General features: G+C 42.0%; 2 protein-coding genes and 1 non-coding gene across 8 annotated transcripts in view; 1 reads left to right on the top strand and 2 right to left on the bottom strand.

The window, feature by feature from the left end:
* Nucleotides 1–2,012: 2,012 nt before the first annotated feature.
* The window catches only part of ccdc150 (coiled-coil domain containing 150), a 64,823-nt gene continuing 45,606 nt past the window's right edge, over nt 2,013–21,229 (bottom strand). For all 6 annotated transcript variants that reach the window (XM_028420301.1, XM_028420306.1, XM_028420308.1 and 3 more), the window contains one exon: nt 2,013–2,313. The gene's annotated coding sequence lies outside the window, so the exon portion shown is untranslated. The remainder of the gene's footprint in view (nt 2,314–21,229) is intronic.
* Nucleotides 3,839–3,910, bottom strand: trnaq-uug (transfer RNA glutamine (anticodon UUG)). The gene has a single exon. It is a non-coding gene; the product is annotated as a tRNA-Gln (tRNA).
* ecel1 (endothelin converting enzyme-like 1) overlaps nt 16,700–21,229 on the top strand; it is a 38,970-nt gene continuing 34,440 nt past the window's right edge. Inside the window, exon 1 of the mRNA XM_028420300.1 lies at nt 16,700–16,833. The gene's annotated coding sequence lies outside the window, so the exon portion shown is untranslated. The remainder of the gene's footprint in view (nt 16,834–21,229) is intronic.

Raw genomic sequence — 21,229 nt, 5'->3', positions numbered from 1 at the left:
CCAAGGGACCAAAAGCAAATAAAAAATGTGATGGATTGATTGATTGACACATATGTGGACACACACACACACACACACACACACACACACACAAGTATTGTTCTCAGCAGTAATGTAATCTTGCCTCAGCTGCTGGCTTCATCAGACTGATGTAATAGGAAACTGGTATTTATGTTTTTCTGAAAAGATGGATTGAGTGGAGGGAGCAGGGAGGGTGTGAGGAGCTTACAGCCCTGAACTGACTCCATTCAGCCCATCAAACCTGAGGAAGAGGAGGAGGAGAGGGGGAGAGGTGGAAAAACCTGAGAGAGATTGGATCAGATGTAGAGTATGGGTAAGGAGCTGTTAAATGGATGGATGTAGTGGTGGATAGATAAGGGAGAAGATTAAAAAAGAGAGATTGGAGGTGTAGATTAAACAGGTTAGAAAGAAAGAGATTGTTTTTCATGTTGGTTTAACTTGCCAAAAGGAGTGGTCAAGTCCAACTGTGTGTGTGTGTGTGTGTGTGTGTAGCACTGCAGTGTAGAGGGATATAACACAGGGGTATTACATGCAGGACAATCACCCAGGAGGGAATTGTACAGTGTAAAATAATGTAACTGTGTCAAAAGAAGCAGAGTGAATGGAACAATTTGTAGTATTCAGACATAATAATGATAACCAATCCAGCAAAGGCACGGTGCCATGACCATCCTGCTGTGTGTTTCTGTGTGTGCATGAGGGTTCAGTGAAGTGTTCTTTGGTTTATGTAGTTGGCAGGTGTGATTCCAAAAGCGTATTCATTCGGTCCAATGAAATAAACTGGCAGAGCATGATTGTATACTTTGTTCTTTTTATTACAGATGATTTGGAGCCAATGACAGTCCACTAAAAGGCAATTATTACACTGTAAAACAGTCTCAGGGACTTTCAATGCATTAAACAAAAATTTGGAGTTTTGATTAGAATACACAATGATAATGAGCAGATATTGCTCACTGCATGGCAGACTCCTTTGTCTTATGTATTTATGTTGTTTATTGTCAGTCAAATGTTTTAGAACATTGCAATTCTTCCATATAATCATCATGATGTACTAGAATCTTTAAAGTAGATCACAAAAAAGAAAAAAAAAACATAAGATAACATAAGATGATGAGGACTGAACAGTGACATGATTCCATCAAGTAAGAGTGCACATTTAATCACGACATAAGGCACTGAATTTTTAATGTATAATTTATTACATTTAGGCATATTATTATATATATAATAATGTAATAATATTGAGACATTCTTTAAAAAAAAAACACAGCAAGTTCTTTTAAAACAGATTCTGCTGTGTAGTCAGGTAATAAAAGGCCTTCCTGCCAGTGGCGTCCACATTGTCATTTTCCTTTTTATTGTAAGAATTTCCCTTAAACAAATCAAAGTTGTTGAATAGAGCCACTTGCTATAATTTTGCTTCTCTTCCTCTCCTTTGCTGTTTCAATAGCTGGGCTCTGGGGCTATTTCTACTTTAAATAGTTGTATTTTTGTTCACTGCAGTCAGCATTTTCTCCTCTCACTCTCTTTATCTGTAGAGTGGCGTTGCCCAGGGCATTGTTTCATAGTCTGTTCATTACACCATGTACTGCTATCGACTGGCTAACACATAACTGGCAGGAGGAAAAAGCCATTCAGCAAAACATGGCAGCAAAAGCCAGGTAGGTTGCCATGGACACAGCAACATTCACAGTTAGTAGTGCCTATGTAAAACCAATGAAAATATATTTCCCCCCCCACCATATTTTTTGGGGGGTTGAGGTGGGGGCTGGCAGCAAATGTGTTTTTGAGATAAAGAGTCTTTTGGGTTTTTGCAAATGTATTATCTCATTTTTACTGTTTGTTGTTCGACCAGCTTCACTCTCTCTTCTCCCAGGTTTCCCTCTGCTGCCGAGAAAGAAAACAAACAAAATTCCATGTTGAAGCCGTGATTTATAACACTGAGGGCACGCTTTGCTTTTGTGCACCTATAAGATAGATGTTGTACTGAGGCTTTAATTGAAAAAAAATGACATGACTGCAATGTGTTGTTTTGTCATGGTGAAGCAGGCTTGAAATAAATGATTGAGCCATGTTAATGATGTTTTACCAGCAAAAAAGACTCATCAGAGGATCGGCAATAGTCATTACTGCATTTAAAAATAAGCTGTGTTATGTTTTCTTGAGACCCAGAAGCAGACCACAGACCTGGAATAGGGTTTAGAGGTTTTAATAATTGTGGCGAGGAGTTTTCCAACAAAGGAGTGGCTAGGCAGGCAGGCAGGCAAGTGGCACAGGGAGGTCCAAGTCCTGGGGCGGAGGAAAAACACTGATTATCAAAAAACGTAAGGATTACAAACTCACTTTACTTATGCTGTTAGTGAAAGAGATGGCGATGAATGTGGGTCCAGCCAGGATATAAAGGCACAGTGCGTCTGCCACCAATCACCTGGGAGCCACGCCTAGCCACCCTGAAACTGAACACCTCTCACTGACAGGCAGAGCACAGACAGCCACTCGAAAGTAATGAAGTTCACAACTAAATAATAATGCTTCCATACACTAAATCCATATAAGATCCACAAGAAAAACATAGTTACAGCAAGCTGAGCGTAAATACCAGAAATTCAAAATAAAATATTTCACCCTTTTCCACCTAATGCCATGATGGGGTCAACAAAATAACCATAGATTTTACTGAATGTCTGTCACTCCACCACAAATACCAACAGATAAGCGTGAATAACAGAAATAACAGAGGCAAAAATAATGTTAAATTGGCATAAATGCCATATTAAGTGTAAATGTCATCACCGTCTTTATTCTGCAATCTTGTGAAACCATCTTGAGAATATTAAAGAATCTAATAAAAACATGCTGGCTTAGCCTTTGTCAAACAACTGAAGTGAAGGTGTGTTCAACAGTTGGATAGACATTGAAACACTGTTACCCAGATCTAGAGTTGAATTACGCATACTATCCACTTCTTGGATCTTGGATCTGAGGTTTGACTGACTCTTCTCTCCCCCTAGCAGGGAGGGGGTGCCAGAGGCACTGACAAGTCTATGCCATGTTGCAAAGGTGTGTGTCAACCAAGACCAAACCAACAGGAACCAAGGGTGGACCTCATATAATCCTGGGGCCTTGTTGCCATGGAGCTTTCAAACTACCTCAGCAACTACAGCCCCAGTTATAGGCAGCCCCCAAAGTATTCCTTCCACCGCCCAATGACATCACCAGTTGAGGTCAGCAGCACCCTGCCCTCATTCTACACAGTGTTGGTAAAACACTGCTTCCTCCTCCTGAGCCACTATTTGGTTTTCCAGAATCTTCTTGGGGTTGATCAGTTTCTATGTCCTCATCAAGCTCATCTCACACCTCAGTTCTCACCTTGGTAACAGTCATTGTTGCAGCCTGCTTGGTCTGCTGATACCTGTCAGCTGCATCTGGGGTCCCAGAAGCCAACCAAGCTCAGTAGGAATCCTTCTTCAGCTTAATGGGGTGCAGGACATGCCTCCCACAGGGCATGTCGCTCAAGGTGTCCACCACTGGGATTGCCTCCCTGAGAATTAAATTAGAAACCTTTATTAGTCCCACAATGGGACAGCCCAGGCAGCCCAGCAAAGAGCGCCATACACCAGTGAGTGCACTGGAGTCTATGCAGGTAGAGTGTCTTGCCCAAGGACACACAACAGTGACTATGGAGGAGTTGGGATCAAACCACCAACCTTCCTGGACAACCCTGCTATACCACTGAGCCACTGCTGCCCACAAAATAAACCGATTAAATCAGCATCATGTGAAGAATGCTTGTATAGCAAAGAATACTAATAGTAGGTTCTACCGAGATTTGAACTCGGATTGCTGGATTCAAAGTCCAAAGTGCTAACCATTACACCATAGAACCACGCAACACTATAGAACCACACAAGCACCAATAATCGTATGATGCCTAACACCCTGGACAACTTTGGCTCCAAAGTTAGTCTGGATCTTCACCCCAGACTTGTTTGCCTCCTGAGACCCTACCAGGAGCTTAGATCTCCAGACAACATAGCTCTGAGGATCATAAGAACATGCTGCCCAGACAAGGCCTCAATCCTTGAGTTCTATACATAAAAAAATAGATGCTCTGCAGTCCATAATCGATGTGCATGTGACACTGACTACAGACTATGGTATTACATAAAGGTACAAACCCCATCTAGTTCATCATGAAGAAATCAAGTTCCAGCACATATTACTGCAGCACAACTTTTAGTCATGACGTTATATAGTGTTCAGCACCTGTTGTGTTTTTGTACACAATTATGAACATCCAGCCTGTTAGCATTGCTGAACAGACAAATATGTAGATGATGATTCGAATGTGTGAGAGAGGCAAAAAATAAATGCAGACTTAAAGATTTTACACATTCCTCCTGACTTAGCTCGGCTGTAGTGCAGAGTGGGGGTGGGGGTGGTGGAGAAGAGCAGGTCCAGCCCTTACTACGCTTCCTTCACTTGTCCCAGTGGGCTCTTTAAGAAGCTCACGTCTTACACAGCCACAAGCCAGAAAGGAACACACACACACACATTCACACACCTGCACAGTCATACACACATACACACTTAGGCAAGGTGGTGATAAGGAGCTACTTAAGGGTACTTGAGCTTTCCCCACTTGAACACTTGTTTATAGGCTGTAAGAACACCTCGTCCTGCAGCCGGGAGAGCTGTGTATTCCTCAGAGCGAACAAAACCAACACAGGAGGAAACAGAGACGTGTAAATAAACACACACATGGCTGATTCTGATACACACACACACACACACACACACACATATGCTTACACAAGCTTTTATGGGAAGAGAAATGTATTTCCTGGCAGCTCTTTTCTCTCTCTTCCTTGTCTCTAACCTTAATGAAGCGGTGAGCAGCGATCTGGTTGGGCTTTTGTCAGTGGGTGGCTGGAGCTCCACAGACAAATTAAAACCCAATTATGTTTTCATTTCACGCTCCTTTATTGGGCCTGATAATAAAAAATTTGGAAAGCGACTCAGGGGGGAAGACAGAGAGAAAAGGAGAGAGAATAGAGGAGGAGGCTGGGAGGAGAATACAGAAGGGGCTGTAACTGTTAACTCCTCCCTTATGATTTTCTTTTATATCATACTCCTTATTCTATCTCTGTGTGTGTGTGTGTGTGTGTGAGTCAGATATTAGGCCATTCAGTCCAACATGAATGTAATGAAAATAATGTATAGTTGCACTTTTACTCATTCATACATACATGCTGACCTCCAGCATTAATAAATCTTAACTAACTACATGTCTCTTAGACCCTGTCCTAACTAAGCTCCTTTAAGGAAGCCTTTGCTCTGATGGCACTTCCTTATTAGATCAGATCAACTTATAACAACAGGATATGTACCACAGGCTTTCAAAGCTGCTGTGATCAGACCTTTATTTAAAAAAACCTTCAGTTCACCCAGACATCTTAGGAAACTACAGACCGATCTCTAACCTCAGTCAGTCAGTTAATTGATCACCTACATATGAGCAGTCTGTTTGAGGTGTTTCCGTCTGGTTTCAGAGCCCACTACAGCACAGAAACAGCACTGGATAAGTTAGTAGTGACCTCCTCATGTCTTCCTCGTAGTTCCCTCTCTCTCTCTCTCTCTCTCTCTCTCTCTCTCTCTCTCTGTATCTCCCTACAGGTCTCTCTCTGTCCAGATCAACATGCTGAACAGCATTCAGCCTCTAACAAACCCAGTGTCTACTGTCAACATCTGCCTGTGTCATTCATTTATGTAGTGCTAGTATAATTAACTTGACACGTTTTTCAGCATTCCAACTACAACCTGTCATATTTTGTTCTCTGTAATGGATGATGTTTCTTCCTCTTTCTCTCTCTCTCTTTCAGCCTGCTCTGTCCTGTCTACCTCTTCTTCTCCTCCTCTACCCGGCCGACTATCAGCAGGAAGGTTCTCCTTATGAGCCGGGCCCTGTTCAAGGTTTCTTTCAGGGGTTTAGGCTCTAGGTTTTTTTGTAAAACACTATTTAAAGCCTGCCTTGCCGCACAATTTTGACTGTAAAAGGTGCTATATAAGTAACATTAAATTGAATACATATACTGTACATCTGTGGTTCCTAACCTTTGTATATCCTATGGCCGTTGGTGGATATCAGAACAGGGACAGCCATCAAGCTCAGATCAGACTGAAGTCATGTAAAAAGTAGATCTTACACAGATAAAGAGGGGACTTCTCTGAGCATTTATTTACATAGTACCATCTGGTCCTACTGCCTTGCCTGGGCATAGTCAACACATCTCATTCCCCTTGGAGACAGTGAATAACACTGGACAGTAATTAGGAAGCCCAGATGGGGGGAGGGGCAAAAGGGCTGATCATCCACTGATCAGATTGTTTTTTTCCTTTTCTACTGTTCTTTTCTGCTGTCTTCATGCCAGTTTTCTGTGATTGTTTTCTTCTATTCTAACTTTATTCATCTTTAGTGATAACACTGTCCATGGAAAAATGTATGTCTGTATCTATCCCACACACATAGCAGAATACATCCCTGATAGTATAATGGCGACACCCAGGGATTTCAAATCATAATGGTCTCAAGCTGCTAACAGTTCAATGTTCAGGTTTCTCCCAGGTTTATGCAGTTGTAATGTGTGTGTTCATCTACCTTGCAATCTTCTGTCTAAATGAAGTTGAGAATCCTCAAAACTGGTCACTGTGATGGTGAAAAAAACTCACACACACACACACACACACACACACACACACACACACAAACACACACACAAACACACACACACACACACACACACACACACACACACTGTTGTGAAAGTGCAAATCACAGACACACAGGCTCCTGTCACCTTCCAGCACACTATCTAAGATAACTTGATTGATTGTACAGGAGAGCACTACAGACACAATTAGTTCACCCTGGTCATCTTGTTAGTGATTCCCTGGAGACCCTGGCAACATGTTAGACACCCACTTTTTCTGTTTCTCTCTCTCTCACACACAAACACACATAATTTCATCCCGTGACCCTCCATTGCCCTGTTTTCATTCCTCCTCCACATTCCTCTTTCCAATCAAACTCAAGGCTCTGACTTTTGCCCTCCCCCTGTTTTTTTTTTCTTTCTTTCTTTGCCACATAGCCCCCTCCTTCTTATCACCGCTCCACCCACTCCACCCTTTCCCGTCCATCAATCAATCATCCCACACTTCTTCTTGGTCGCCCAACACCTACCCATCCTTGCCTCCCTCCCGCTGCTGCCTCTGTAACACTTTTAATTACGGTGAGTTAAAAATTACGAGCCCAGAACAGCGAGTCGCTTGGCAGGTTGGCTTTAATTGCCTCGTGTTGTAATTCCGGACAGAGGTAGGGAGAAAGGGGGAGGGCAAGGCGGGAAGAGTGGGGAGGGTTGTAGGGGTGGGTCACACATGGGTGGCAGCGAGAGAGAGAGAGAGAGAGAGAGAGAGATTGACTTTCAGATGACCTCCTTAATCAATCGACAGCCGATAGGAAGCAGAGTGCTGTGGCTGTTTCCTGCCTGTCGCTTGGTGTTCCCTACCCTTCATCCACTAAAATTCCACACACACACAGATCACCTCATCTACATATTCTGCAGTAGATGAGTAGATTTTTTTCCTCGGACTGATGTGAACAGTCTTGCTGCTTGATGGCGCCTCTCAGCTTGACGCTGCTGTGATTGTTTTCTTACTGGCACCTCTCCTGGTGGTCTGCTTAGTAATTAAACTAAAACCTATGCGGCAGGCTCCATTGGCCACCGTCACTTTTTGATTCAAAACACAGAAAGCACACACCATACCATGCTTCTACTCAAAACTATAAATTCATAATCATTTGAAGTGATTTATAGCTCCACCCTCCCTCACGTGGACGGCCACTCTGATATATTAAAAAAGAAACGCACCCTTCCACCACAGCCTACACAAGCCATCCTCTGGCTTCAGTAGATATGTGCCTTCACATCCTCCACTGACTCCACCCATCTACTAATACATATATATTTGTGTCCTTTGCAGCAAATGTGCATTAAGATGTAGGTCGCTGTGGGGCTAAGTGGATGTGTGTGCGTGCAGATGGTGACAGTGACAGAGATGTAACCAATGATGGCATCTCACCAAAGGATCCATATAGGGATGACATCACCATTGGAAGAAAAAAAAAGGGGGGGTGGGGGCAGAAGAAAGAGGAGGAGGAGGAGGGGTTTTTAGCAAACTATGAGCTCAGAATATCAATGTAGGAGGACAGCTCTAAGCACTTCTGGCACTTAAACTCCGGCCCTCTCCATCCTCAGTGTCTATAACTCCTCCACTGCTAGCCTTTTATCATGGGGCCCTGACACCTGTCCTTTTCCCACCTCTTCCTCCTGTTCACCCATTTTTCTCGGAGAAATCAGGTTGCTGGCTCTTAATCTGGTCTGTGCCTTTTCCAATCACAGTGGTGCCACCTACCCTTCAGCTCCAATCCTAGTTTCCCTTTTCCTCTTCTTCTGGTTTGTTGCATTCATTGCAGGCGTTAAAGAGAAAATACACCTGTTTGTCAAACCTTGCTGAATATAGATTAATTCATCACTTTTTTACTACATTGGTCATGGGTAGTTCATTCATTCAGGTGTACAGTTCCAATATTAAGAATCTGCAACAACCCAAATTTTAAGTGGACGAATGGACAAGAAATTAGGCTCAGAAGTAATTTCATGCTCAGGATGAACGTTTTATGAAGTTGATATTTTCATGCCTTGACCTCGGGCACAACTTGTCACTAGGTGAAAATAGCAGCAGTGGGAGACATGTCTGGGAAAATTGTTACAAAAGTATGTTTGTTATATAATGACTTTTTGGTCAGGGAGGACTTAACTAAAATAAAGAACTAAAGCCCAGTAAAGATCTGCAGATTCAACATATACCCATATGTTGAATCTGCAGATCTGACGTTTGCCAAAGGCTCAGATGTGACATTCTGGCCATCCTTGATGACCATGTAACATTTCCAGTATTTTTTTTATGATTGCACCACATGCAATAAAAATAAAAACTTAACAGCAGGTGAAAACAAAACAGCGCACGGTGTCAGGGGGACTCAAACCCTGGACTTCTATATCAAAGTATAGCATGTTGTTTCCTAACACAGACCTGTATCAGTCCCATCAGATGATATCGGCCATAACTGTCTTACTCACAAAGGTCAGCAGCACTACCACAACCCCCCTGGCTCTTGACATGGATTTTTGCAGCTTTATCAGTCCAATGATTGAATACGTTAGAGAAATATGACCAAACGTTCTGTTAAACACAGGGAATATATTCTTGACTAAATGTAGACACAGTCAGTCAGACCAACACAGGTAAGTATGGAGACATTTAGTGCTATTGTTTATGAGTTTCACACAGACCCACTGAGGTCCTCCACCTCATATAAACCATGTTTCCTCACCAAACAGTTGATGAACAGATGAAGCTGCTTGGATCAGCAGCGAAACGTCTTCAAGAAACTCTACAAGTGCTTCAATCCTCTATACTAATGTAGTGGTAGAAAACTGTCAGAAGAGTGTTAGATAATTCAGAAAATGAACAGATGGCATGAAAAGGGTAAGAATAGGTAGAATTTTGAATTTAAAGTTAAAAATCTAATGGGATACTTTTGAACAATTAGCAGTAAAAGTGATGCTTTATCACCATATCAGGGAACTTCAGAAGAATCCCACAGATGAATAAAGGAGGGCGCCTTATAAAGCCATTAAGCAATCAGTGGCGTTCATTGTAAAAAACGGAGGCTGCAATTCATCTGGAAAATTGTCACATTTGTTTATACTAATTACAGCCACATCTCCAAATGAATGTGTTGCAGATTTACTGAAGTAAAAAGGCTACATGAACACCTTAAAGTTGCTCGCTGTGATTTTCTGCATTTTTCTGTGTTGTGCAGTCTGTTTGTTCTGCCTCCTCCTCCTCCTCCTCCTCCTCCTCTTCCTCCTCTCTCATCCACCCCTTCATTTCTCCTTCCCTCCATCAGAGCCGTCAAGCTCTCTCCATCCATCTCTCTCCTTCTAACCATATCTCTCCCCCTCCATGCTTCCCTCTCTCCCTGGCTGTTTGAAGGAGAGCTCTTTGAGGGTCCGCTGACTTAATTACTGTAATGGGGTTTCTGACACTTGAGACTAAAAAAGTAAAAAAAAACGAGGAAGAAGAGGGACGACTGGGGAGGGGGCAAATGAAAGGACGTTGTTATTAGTTTTATATAGAGGCCTTCAGTCTATGAGCACAGCGGGGCTCCACAGAGACATGTTTGTTGCTCTCTTCATTAGTCCTTGTGAATTTAATTGCATGTAAGTGTGTGCGGGGAAAAATAAGACAGACATCTGTGTGTGTTTTTAAGTTTAGCACTGCACAACATTCAGAAGTATTCAGAAGAGTTTGTCAAGAAAAAAAAAGATATTAATTAAGCAATTATTGAATGTCGCAGGCGTGACTCGTGGGACACAGGTTGTTTATGGCAGTAGTTCTTCAACTGCAGTTCAATGATTCCCAGAGACCCTTGAGGGGGACAACGGGGAATTCTGTAAACAAGTTTTCTCATTTTTTAGTTATTTAAGCAAAAGTTAGCTTCTCCTGGGAAGAAAGCCCACACAAGTCAACCATTGAATTAATTATTTAATTTATGTCTCCTGGAAGTCTTTTCCTTTTTTTTTTTTTTTCTTTTTTAATGTGAAAAAATAATTGACCCCTGTTGTCACCAGCTGCACAATCTGGGATCCAGAAAGCAGGAGAAATATATAAAAGAACGAGGAAGAGAAAGATGGAGACAAAAAAAAAAAAAAAACATGACGGGAAGAAGAAAGCTGAGGAAGAGGAAGCCAGAGCCAAGTTCTTGTCTGTCTTCATTATGGTTTATTTCAATTTTTATCAGTCACGGAGACGTCTGGCTCGATATGCTGGCACACACACAAACATGAACAAGCACACAGACATTTAGATGAGAATTCGGTTTCAATTTAATTAAATCAGAAAGGTTTTTTTTCCAGTGTTTCAAAAAGGCTTTCATAACAAAAAAATAAGCTAATTTTAATCTAAAATTCTGCAAGGAATTCTTTATCATGAAGGGGGAAAAAAGACACTTTCAAAACTCCATTTTAAATTCAGTGGACTAAATGGAACCTGGCTGCTCAAACACATCACGTTCTGGTTATATATTGCATAAATATGCCGACACGCAGGCACTATTGAAACTTATGTGCTGCATTTTCAAATCTCCCTGGGGGCATGAATGTGCTCAGCAGATCTCATGGTAATCTGATTTACAAGATTATGCTGATATGTGTTGTGTGATTTTGGTCTGGTGGGTGGAGGTGAAAGAGGAAGACACATGGATCGTCGGACACATTAAGGGTTCATCCTCTGGAGAGTGTGTATATTTCTTGGCTTTAATCCTTATTCTTGGCCCCACATGAGCAGAAAAGGAAAGGTCGAAGTGTCAAAGGAAACACTTAGATTCACCCTGGAGGGACTACAAGCATTCACACATATGACATGGAAAGTATGGGTTAAGTGTTAGCTTTGAAACTAAAGGTTACGTTTTTTTCTCTGAGGGTGTTAAATACCAATATCACTTTTCTTTTTCTCCAAAGAGGCTTGGATTATACATATTTTTCTATGACACCAGTTTCAAGGCTATTGAACATGCGATGAGCTACAGTGCAAAAGCTGAGGATGTTCATCTGGCACTTATGCCGAGTTGGAGAACTGAATCTGAATTCAGCTGCAGGGAATGGGAATGACAGGCGGTGAGCTGCAAAATAATCTGTGTTTGTGTGAATGTTCAATAAAACCTAATCCTCTGTAATATGGTTTGTGCTTAATGTCACTACATAGTTACCACGATCCTCGATCCCAACTCCTCCCTAGTCATTGTTGTGTGTCCTTGGGCAAGACACTTTACCCGCACCGCATAGCCTCCAGTGTACTCACTGGTGTGGCGTGCCTTGCTGGTCATTGTAAGACACTGCTTGGCAGCAGCCTTAAAAGCAATTTCCCTCTGGGATTATAAAAAAATAAAAAAATTTAGTTTAGAATAACATACCTGAACACCATCTGTCAGTGTAAATTTACACACTAAGGTCGTCTTCAATGGCCTTTATAAACAACAAGAACAGTTCTTGTCTTACTTCTTAATCCTCACATGCACAGAAATATCCCATTTAAAAATATATAACTAACACATGACCCACCTTGCAGTTCCCACACCTCCTCTCTGTCTGTCCAATATAGCCTTCAACACTTTCATCCACCACAACCTCCTCTCTATATAGTCTTTGTGACGCCGACTCATTTCTCACTGTGATGATAAGTTAGCACAAACAAACAAATGCTTCATATGTTCTCTAAACAGAAAACTGGTATATTACAGGACATACCATGAGTACGGTAAAGAGTTGGGAACCAATCTGGTCACTGATGTTCAATAAACTCTCAGTACTCTTGTTCTTGTCTGTTTTTCCTTCCCCTCTGTATTCTGTGTGTGTGACTGAGTGTGTGTGTGTGTGTGTGTGTGTGTGTGTGTGAGAGAGAGAGAGAGAGAGATCCCTAGGCGGCTCCTCCTCCCTTCTCCGCCCCTCCTTTCCTGGTTGATTGTCCACACCTGCAATCCATCTGCCCATCAGGCTCAGTATGAGCTCACTCCAGCTCCAGCAGCTCCTTCTACCTCCTTCAATGGTGACCAGTTACCTGATTTTCCATGTTTGCCGCTGCAACATTCTGATTCTTGTTTCCTGTCTTCAGAGCCTCCTTCAGTTTTTTGTAGTGCCCTCTTGAGTTATCTGGAGTCTTTTCCAGCATCTTCTCTTGTAAATCAACTATTAAACACACTCTCTAGATCCAGCATCCGCATTTAGCATATATAGCATCAGCAGCAGCCATGAACAGATACTACACTGCAGGCTACATGAATATTACAATAAAGTGTGGACAGTCTTTGATGAGTCAGTAGGTAACAATTAAATTAATAAGTCAATAGATGTGCAACTGATCAGCTGGTTTTTGAACAGCACATAAGGTAAAGTGGTGGTCATCCCAATTTTTAGTTATAGTCTCTATAATTGTTGGTTGAGAGTTATTTGGGAGAAACTCAGTAACACTTCCTGTATACACTCCTGAGTCACTACTCATGTTCACATCATACTCATTGTTCCCAAAAAGAACACAAGTACAAGAACACACACACACACACACACATCTATTTAACTCCTCCGGGGGGCAGAGTCGGCCTATCAGACAGCTGAGGTGGGGTGTCGGCAGGGGGCCAAAGAATATAAATGGTGCTCCCAGCTCCCCATTAGTCTGTCTGAGTGGAAGATGTAGGGGGTGGACACATGGGGTGGGGTCAGGCTCAGGTGCTGAGCAGACAGGAGGAAAAAAAAACCTCCCCTCATCCTCCACTCGTCTCTTATCTAAGTTGTTGTACCTTTTAGGCAAAGCTGCTCCATCCATCTTAAACTGGTGAGCTACCTGGAGGCTAACAATCTAATTCTATTACACCCATCCAGGAGGAAGGTGGAGTATTTATCATGTTGGCTGATATATTCCTGAGAAATCAGCTAACTTCTGTACAGTAGAACATTTAAGTATTAGCTTCACTCTCTGAATTAACTTCCTTTGTGGCATGACTGCTTCATCTGGGACCTTGATGAATCAAGTGAACCAGGACAAAAAGGATATTTTTAGATGCTCCAAAATAGAGTTGCAGGCTGCAGTTCGTATAGACGCTTCGATTATTGTCATGAGGAAACGTTCTGGGGAAGTTAGCACAGATGCTGCGTGTGTGTGTGTGTGTGTGTGCCCGCGCAGACAGAAGAGAGTGAGTTTCCTCCTCTGTCCCCGTGGCAGCAGGTGTGTAAATAACTCCCTAATATAAAATGAGGATGAATCAAAGTGCTGAGGGACCGGAACGCCACTCATCCATACACTCCCACCCCTCCTCTTCCTCAAACTCCGACACTGATCCCAGCTCATCTGCTCATCATCAAAGTCCCCTGGCTGCCCCCATCCCTCCCCCACACTCCCTCCCTCTTGTCCCTCCTCTCTCCTGTCTGCTGGGCCACTTGTTATAATTCTGGGTCTGTAGGACGTGAGTGTTGTGGCATAATTTTGCCAAGTGTCCTGCTTCTGTGTGGGTTGACAGATGAACCAAAATCCACTGCTTCACTGAGCCGAATTATAGGCCAGTGTGCCTGCTTTCCCTCACTGTTGTTACCTGTTAGTGAAATGAGCGCAGGACTGGTGGAGGGAGGGGGACGGGGGAGTGGGATGGGACGGCCTTGAGCTAAAGGTAAATCAGCTGAGGAAATCACATATATAAGAGGAAAGAAATGAAATACTCAGTAGAAAGATGTTCGCAATCCAGCTGAATGAAAAGGAGTGCAAAAAGTCAGAGATCATTAAGGTCTGTGTCTTCTTTCTTTCCTTTTTTTTAAATAAAAGATACAACATTTTTTGAGTTTTGTCCAACTTAACCAACTTAAGCGTAGGAGTCCTAAAAGGTGATAAACCAATAATATAGTAATATAATCAAAAAGCAGACTGATTGCATAAGCATCAACATCTAGCATGAGGTCAAGTCTTTAGAACTCCCAGTGATTATACAAGGTTAACCATTATTACTGTGTATAGATATACTGCAGGACTATGAATCACTGAAATGTCCTCACAATAATTCAAACCTGCATTAAGTGCGGTTTTGGCCACTAGGAGGTAATGAAGCAGTATTGTTACCCTCTAAAGATCATGTAGTTAATGTGTTAGCAAAAAGGAGTCTACCTATCATCCATTCACTTTATCTCTGTATTGGTCTCCACCATAACCAGTGGACAGCTAAATGCTAACCTATGTTCATGGGCTAGTGTCTGTAGTACCAGCACCACTGAAAACAGCTGGCTGTGGTTGATAACCAACCAAACCCACTGACCGTGTACATGAATGGACATAGCAGACTTTATTAATCCCATAGATAAATTGAAGTCTGAAAATATGGTTTGCAGGAGTAATCACTAATCTGATTTGAGCTGACATTATTAACACGTCCTCATGAAAGTTTTGGTTGATAACACATCCGTTACCACACATGCATTTATGTTAACGTCACATATGATCACGTTGCCCGTCATCATCTGATGAAGTGTAGGAGGAGGGTGAGGTTGGGATGCAATGTGGCAGACTTTGACTCAGAAGTCAAAGTTTCACCCACTGTTAAGTTATGGTATTGCCGGGTTTGCAAATAACTTTTTACTTTAGCGACTTTAGTGTCTTACTGTCTGGTCTGTTTTTGGTTATAAAGTTTGAAGTCTTAATGTTGCCGTCTACTACATTTGCAACTGATGTACTGTACATATCATGTACTTGGATTGACCAGGAGTTGGGTTGATGGTCAGAGGGCTTTAAAATCTTTAAAAAGGTCATTAGATGTAAATTCTGTTGGGACTGCTACTTTGTTCAGTCAATACTTCAATTAGGCAACAAATTAGTTTAAGATTAAGTTTGTGCCCCTTTAAAGTTTCCTTTATCTAATAATCACTGCATGTTCGTGGACTTTTCCACAGTGAAGCTCTTCTTTATTACATATCCTATTTCTTATATTTTAAAGTCAGTTTTGGCTTTCTTGCTTTTCTTTCATATTATTTTATGTATTCTTTTGTCATCCTTTCTAATTTAGTGCACTAGTGAAAAATGGCCTCTTCTATTGAGCATTTTCTGTTTTGTTAATAAGTAAACACTCAAAAGGTCAGAAAATAATAGAATTGTGGTTCCAGGCTCAGAAATCTACCAATTCTCTTCCCTCCTCTCTCTCATTGCACAATCTGGGTAATGAAATGGCCAGTTAGTTACTCAGCTGATTTGCATAATAGCATTAGTCGACCTTTTGGTTTGATTAGTTTGGTTTGTGCGACTTTCTGGCCACATGGAGATGAATGTTTCTATGGCGCTAATGTTTAGCGGTTGTTTAGAGCGTAAGATTTATGAAAACAGACTTTGTGATGTGGGGTGGTGCGCAAACTGCTGCGGCCCAGTGACATCAATCAGCGGAATAGACGCGCTCATTTGGGAATGAGTTGATGTTCGGTCCTTGGTGAGTTGGTGGGACTGTGCAGATTTAATTCAAAGCCTTTTCTAGGCACAATAAGAGGGGGGGGGGGCTTTAGTTGCGATTAATATTACAGCAGTGTCCGTGCACTGTGTGTGTGTGTGTGCAGGAGGTCTGTTGTTGCGCTCAGCTCGTTCAGATGAAATCATTTTAATGTGGGTGGAACTGTGCGCGAATGCATGAGTCAGCAGAGGCTGCTTTCTTCTTCTCAACTGTTTTGATGCCCCATTGAGGAGAAAAGTGTCCACTTCAAGTGCAACAAACACATCAATAATGGAAAAAATAAGTGTATTAAGTTATTTGTATATGTATAAAAATGAAGTGTGTAACCAAGAAGAAAATATATTTTTTAAATGATGACAATCTATTTATGGCTGAGTGTGCACGAGTGTCTATGTGCCTTATTAAAGTAAGACCCCCCTCCTCTCTCTCTCTCTCTCTCTCTCTCTCTCACTCAGGCTCTCTCTCTCTCTCCCATACATCGGAGGCTGTGCGCTGCAGCGGCGGCAGAAAGCAGTGCGGATCCCGGTGTGTCCCGATCTCCGGAGGGGGTTCGGATAATCCAGCTGGACCTTCATTGGAGTGGATTTCCTCCCTTTTCCTTCACTGCAAATACATTTTGTGACACATTAGTCTGGATTTGAATTCACTCACAACAGGTAAGTTTCCATATCCACTCCTCCATCAGCGGAACGACTACAGCTGGTTTTCCAGCTGCCAGCGCAAACTATATGAATATGGCATGGCACGCTGAGCAATTTCACGATGCCGGCTGTGATAATTTGGTGTCGCTTTGAATGAATGAAAGAGAAGATAAACGAGAGGGACTGTCACAGATTAACTTGGGAGTCACGTCTAAAGCAGCGCACCCATTGATGAGCGGCGTCTCATCCTCGTTTCTCCGCGCACATGGTCTCTTATTCCACGATATCCCCGTGAGCGAGTCCAGAAGTTTTAGTGATTACCACTGATAAGGCTTTTTCTGGAACTTACTGCTGATCACTGATGTGTATTAACCTCAGCTGAATGAATCTGCTTTTATCATTCAGGTAAACTTCTGTTGTAACTTTCTCGCTTGTTTGCGCCTTTTTGTGACGTTTTATCAGACAGAATGAAGCCTGTCTGTCTGACACTGGAAATTCAACACAAATGTGAGTAAGGAGCGTAAAAGTTGGCCTAAATCCAATTTGTGTGTTAGTTTGCGCACCGACAGCAGCTGAATTTGCGCCTTTACGCACAGCGAGTTTGAATAAAGTTTGGATTGTTGTATCACTGTAAGTCTGATGTCTTCACCCTGCTTACAGGGCTTCGTCAGCCCCATCTATTACAGCAGAGGAGACATTTTTCTGTCCTGAAGAGGATTCCTTTAAAAAAACTAAAACAATTTCAGTGCGCAAAACGGGATTCAAAACCAAATGTTACATTTGGCACATAACACAATCCTTAGAAGATGCTTTTAGTTGAATTAGATTACAAAGTTTGTGGTTGGAGAAGCTTGTCAAAGTGGCCACCCAGTGTAGTTTTAATGAAGAGGGATGAAGGTTTGTCAACATACACTTGTGGATGGAAGTCTGATATTTGCATTGTAGTTTGACATACTGCTCCAACTAGCGATTGAGCCAGGAAAGTCATTAAGAGTTACAGTATGTGATGGATTTACACCAGTGTGTGTGCTCGACAGCAACAGCTAAGGGAGGGAGGTTGTTCAACAGCCCAGTAATTATTCTTTAGAATGACTTCCTTCTGTTTTATTAATACAATAACAATAAAGATTCCACTGTGCTCCCAAAAAGTTCTCTAACATTGCTGATGCAGGACATCTACACACACACAGACACACACACACACAGCCCTTAAATAGTTTTTAATAGCAGCACAAAAGCATTTCTGCTTGGGTACAAGTCTAAGAAGTGTCTCCCGTTACTCTACAGGACCCTTGAGCTGTGTGTCCAAATGTGTAGCCCTTACAAATGCACCGTGGCACTCTACTGCAGCCTCTGGCGACCGATGATAAGGCTCGAGGGGGCTGACTCTCACGCTGAACCCTCTGAGAGCCGTGAAGCTTTAGGGGCAGCCTCTGTGACCACTTTGATTAGCGGATAATAAACCCATATATAGAAGGCTTTCAGGTGACGTAACTTGCTGAGAGAAGATAAAAGCAGAAGGTTTGCCACTAAGCTGTTATTTCTGGGTACCACTGAATATCATCACAAACCAAAGTAAAGGAGGGGGGGCGGTGCTCTGAGTAAATGTTAGGTCAGGCTTTGCAGCAAGGGGAAAAATGGAGATTGTTGTGAGGACCTTCAGTGCCTCAACGTGATTTATGCATACATGTCAGGATGTGAGGAGATGAACGTGAGGGTAGCAGAGGTTACATATTTGCTAAGTGGTAACATTTTTTTTCTGAGTGATACTGGTAGATTTAGTATTAACAGCTTATTTTTGTGGCGTGCTTTCAGCCGATGTTTACCCCAGGTGACGGGTCATCTCACTGGCAACAGATACTCATCAGACCACTGGGAACAATTTAGATGTGTTGACGTGCTAACTCCCAAAGCATACAAAGTCTGTCTCAGTACAGCTCACGCTAACACACATTGCTTTCCTTGTATCGACACTTTCTGGGAATACATTTGTACAAGTAAAGCAACACTTTTAATTCATTCATTCGTTTGCTTCACACTACTACCGGTTGTATGATAAAACCCCGTTAAAAAACACTTGAGCAGTTTGTGCATGGCAGATTTTTTACAGGCCCTATATTAGGGATGACTCTGATCCATCAGCAGAGCCCTTATAACAGTGAAGTGAACCTGAAACACCAGAGGTCTCTGCATATTGATTAGCTATTGATCTTCGCTGAAGATTTATTATTAGTGGTTAGAGAAGCCTTTGAAGTATGCGCCTCTGATACAAGTCATAACACAGTCACTACAATGATGCCAAATGTTGTTTGTCCCATTGATAGCACCCTTAAGGCCACCTAGAGGTCCCCAAACCACACTTTTAGCCAATTTAACTGTATTATGCTTGAAAAATGTATGGTAGGTGTTTGACAACTGACAAGGTGCTATGCATCAACAGGGGTGTGTTTCTGGTGCATTTTAAGTGCCAGTGCAAGTGTGTGAAAGTAAGAGAGGGTGTGTGTGTGTGCACAGCAGCATTAGTACAACTCTCAGATATTAGACCCTGTCATGTTCTGTAAATAGCCATTTATCACACATGCCGTTCTCTGCGATGGTATCCGCAAGAATCAATCCATTAGCTGGATGTCCACTCAGTGTGTGTGTGTGTGTGTGTGTGTGTGTGTGAGCATTTGTGTATCATAATTTATTATAATGCTTAAGGAGCATTATACACAGAAATGTATTAGTCAGAGAAAAGATGCATTTAAAGACTGAATGTTGCATGTTTTGTAATGCAATTACGCACATACAAATAAAAAGGTGCTCATGAAGAGGCTAATACTGAGCAGATACAGCTTCCTTGATCTAACATGTTTCTAATAGTGTGTGTGTGTGTGTGTGTGTAACAAAGCAGAAGATTGATGGATGATAAGCTGGATTGATAATGACACCTCTCAGAGACAGTACCCTTGACTTTCCCCCAGTTTTTTTCTCCCATTCTCTCTCACTTTTGCATGCCTGTGCAGGTCTGCACTGCACTGCTCATCTGTCAGACATGAGCTGCATTAGAAGAGTGTAAAGTGCAAGAGGTTCACACTATCACCTACAATTCAACCGCTCGACGTGTTACTCGAGCGGTGACATCTCTATCAGCAGACGGAGTAGTAATCTGGGATGCCAGGATTATACATGTATTTGTATACTATAACAGGTTGTAGAATGTCATGTACAATGCACGCTGGTGAGGCAGCCTTTGAAAACATTGAAGTAAACCTGTTCTGCAGCTGGTCCGTCCACCAAGCTCACACTAAAAGAACATGTTTACAGCCTCATTATTCATTTAGCCATCATCATTTGATTTAAATATAGAGATAATGGTGTACGATGTGTCTCCTGGAAGGAATTCCTGGTGGAAAGTGACAGAAATAGAGAAGCACTGGCTCATTTTTCATGTCTGCACAGCTGCCCAGTCACAATGTGAAGAGGATGAGCATGTTGGATTGTAGATATGTTTGGACCCAGCCCTGCCCTGCTAATTTAGTGTCAGGAAGATGCAGCAATAATGTGTATCATTACTAATAACAACACATTCCAATCAAATACTATAACCAATTAACTCATTTTGTATTTACTGTATTACTATGTCAAATTTGTGCCGTCATATTTAGTGCAGCCAAACAAACAGTGACTATAAACAGCTTCTATGCGATAGTTCAACATGATGCCAATGTGTTTTAAAGAAACTCTAACCAATATTTCACATGAAAACAACATGAAAGGAGGGGGAAACAAAAGTTATGAGATAAAACAGTACTGTTTTTGGTTCATTCTCATCAGTGTCTGTGTAGCTGTGTCAGTTGTAGCCAGAAAAGTTAGCTTTATAGCAGAAAAAGTGCTGAAGAGCAGACATACGGAACGATTTGGTGGTTCAGATTGCCAGATGTTTCTAGCAGGGGTTAGTAGAGCCCAAAAACAGAGCTAAAAGAGAATAGGTAAATAATCAAAATATAGCTTGAATGGTGTTGCTCTGTAAATCCTGTTTTCAAACTTCAATTAAAAAGTCTGCACTGCATCATTTGATGTCTTAAACCACGTGTCATAGTTTGTAAAATGGTTTGCTAGAATGTAATAGTGAAGAATGTAATGGTAAATAACCATGAAGCACACATTATTTATGCCATCATTCATACAATTAATTTAGTACAGTTTTAATTAAGACCTCATGAGGTGGTTTTTACTGCCTTGCTAATGAGAAGGGTCACTACTACACTAAACATGACTCATAATGTTGCTGGTGAAATCCCTGGCTGGCGGCACTGTCATTGCCAAGCAGTTGTGTTTGTTGGGACATATAAACAAGCCGGAGTTATCACTACTGGGACTGGGACTTCAGATCACTGCAGTGGTAGAAAGGAATTTTATCTCTGCA

This window comes from Parambassis ranga, chromosome 13, assembly GCF_900634625.1.
Source record: "Parambassis ranga chromosome 13, fParRan2.1, whole genome shotgun sequence".
NCBI classification, from domain to species: domain Eukaryota; kingdom Metazoa; phylum Chordata; class Actinopteri; family Ambassidae; genus Parambassis; species Parambassis ranga.
Note: the sequence above shows the minus strand (reverse complement) of the source record. Positions and strands in the feature narration are given on the sequence as shown.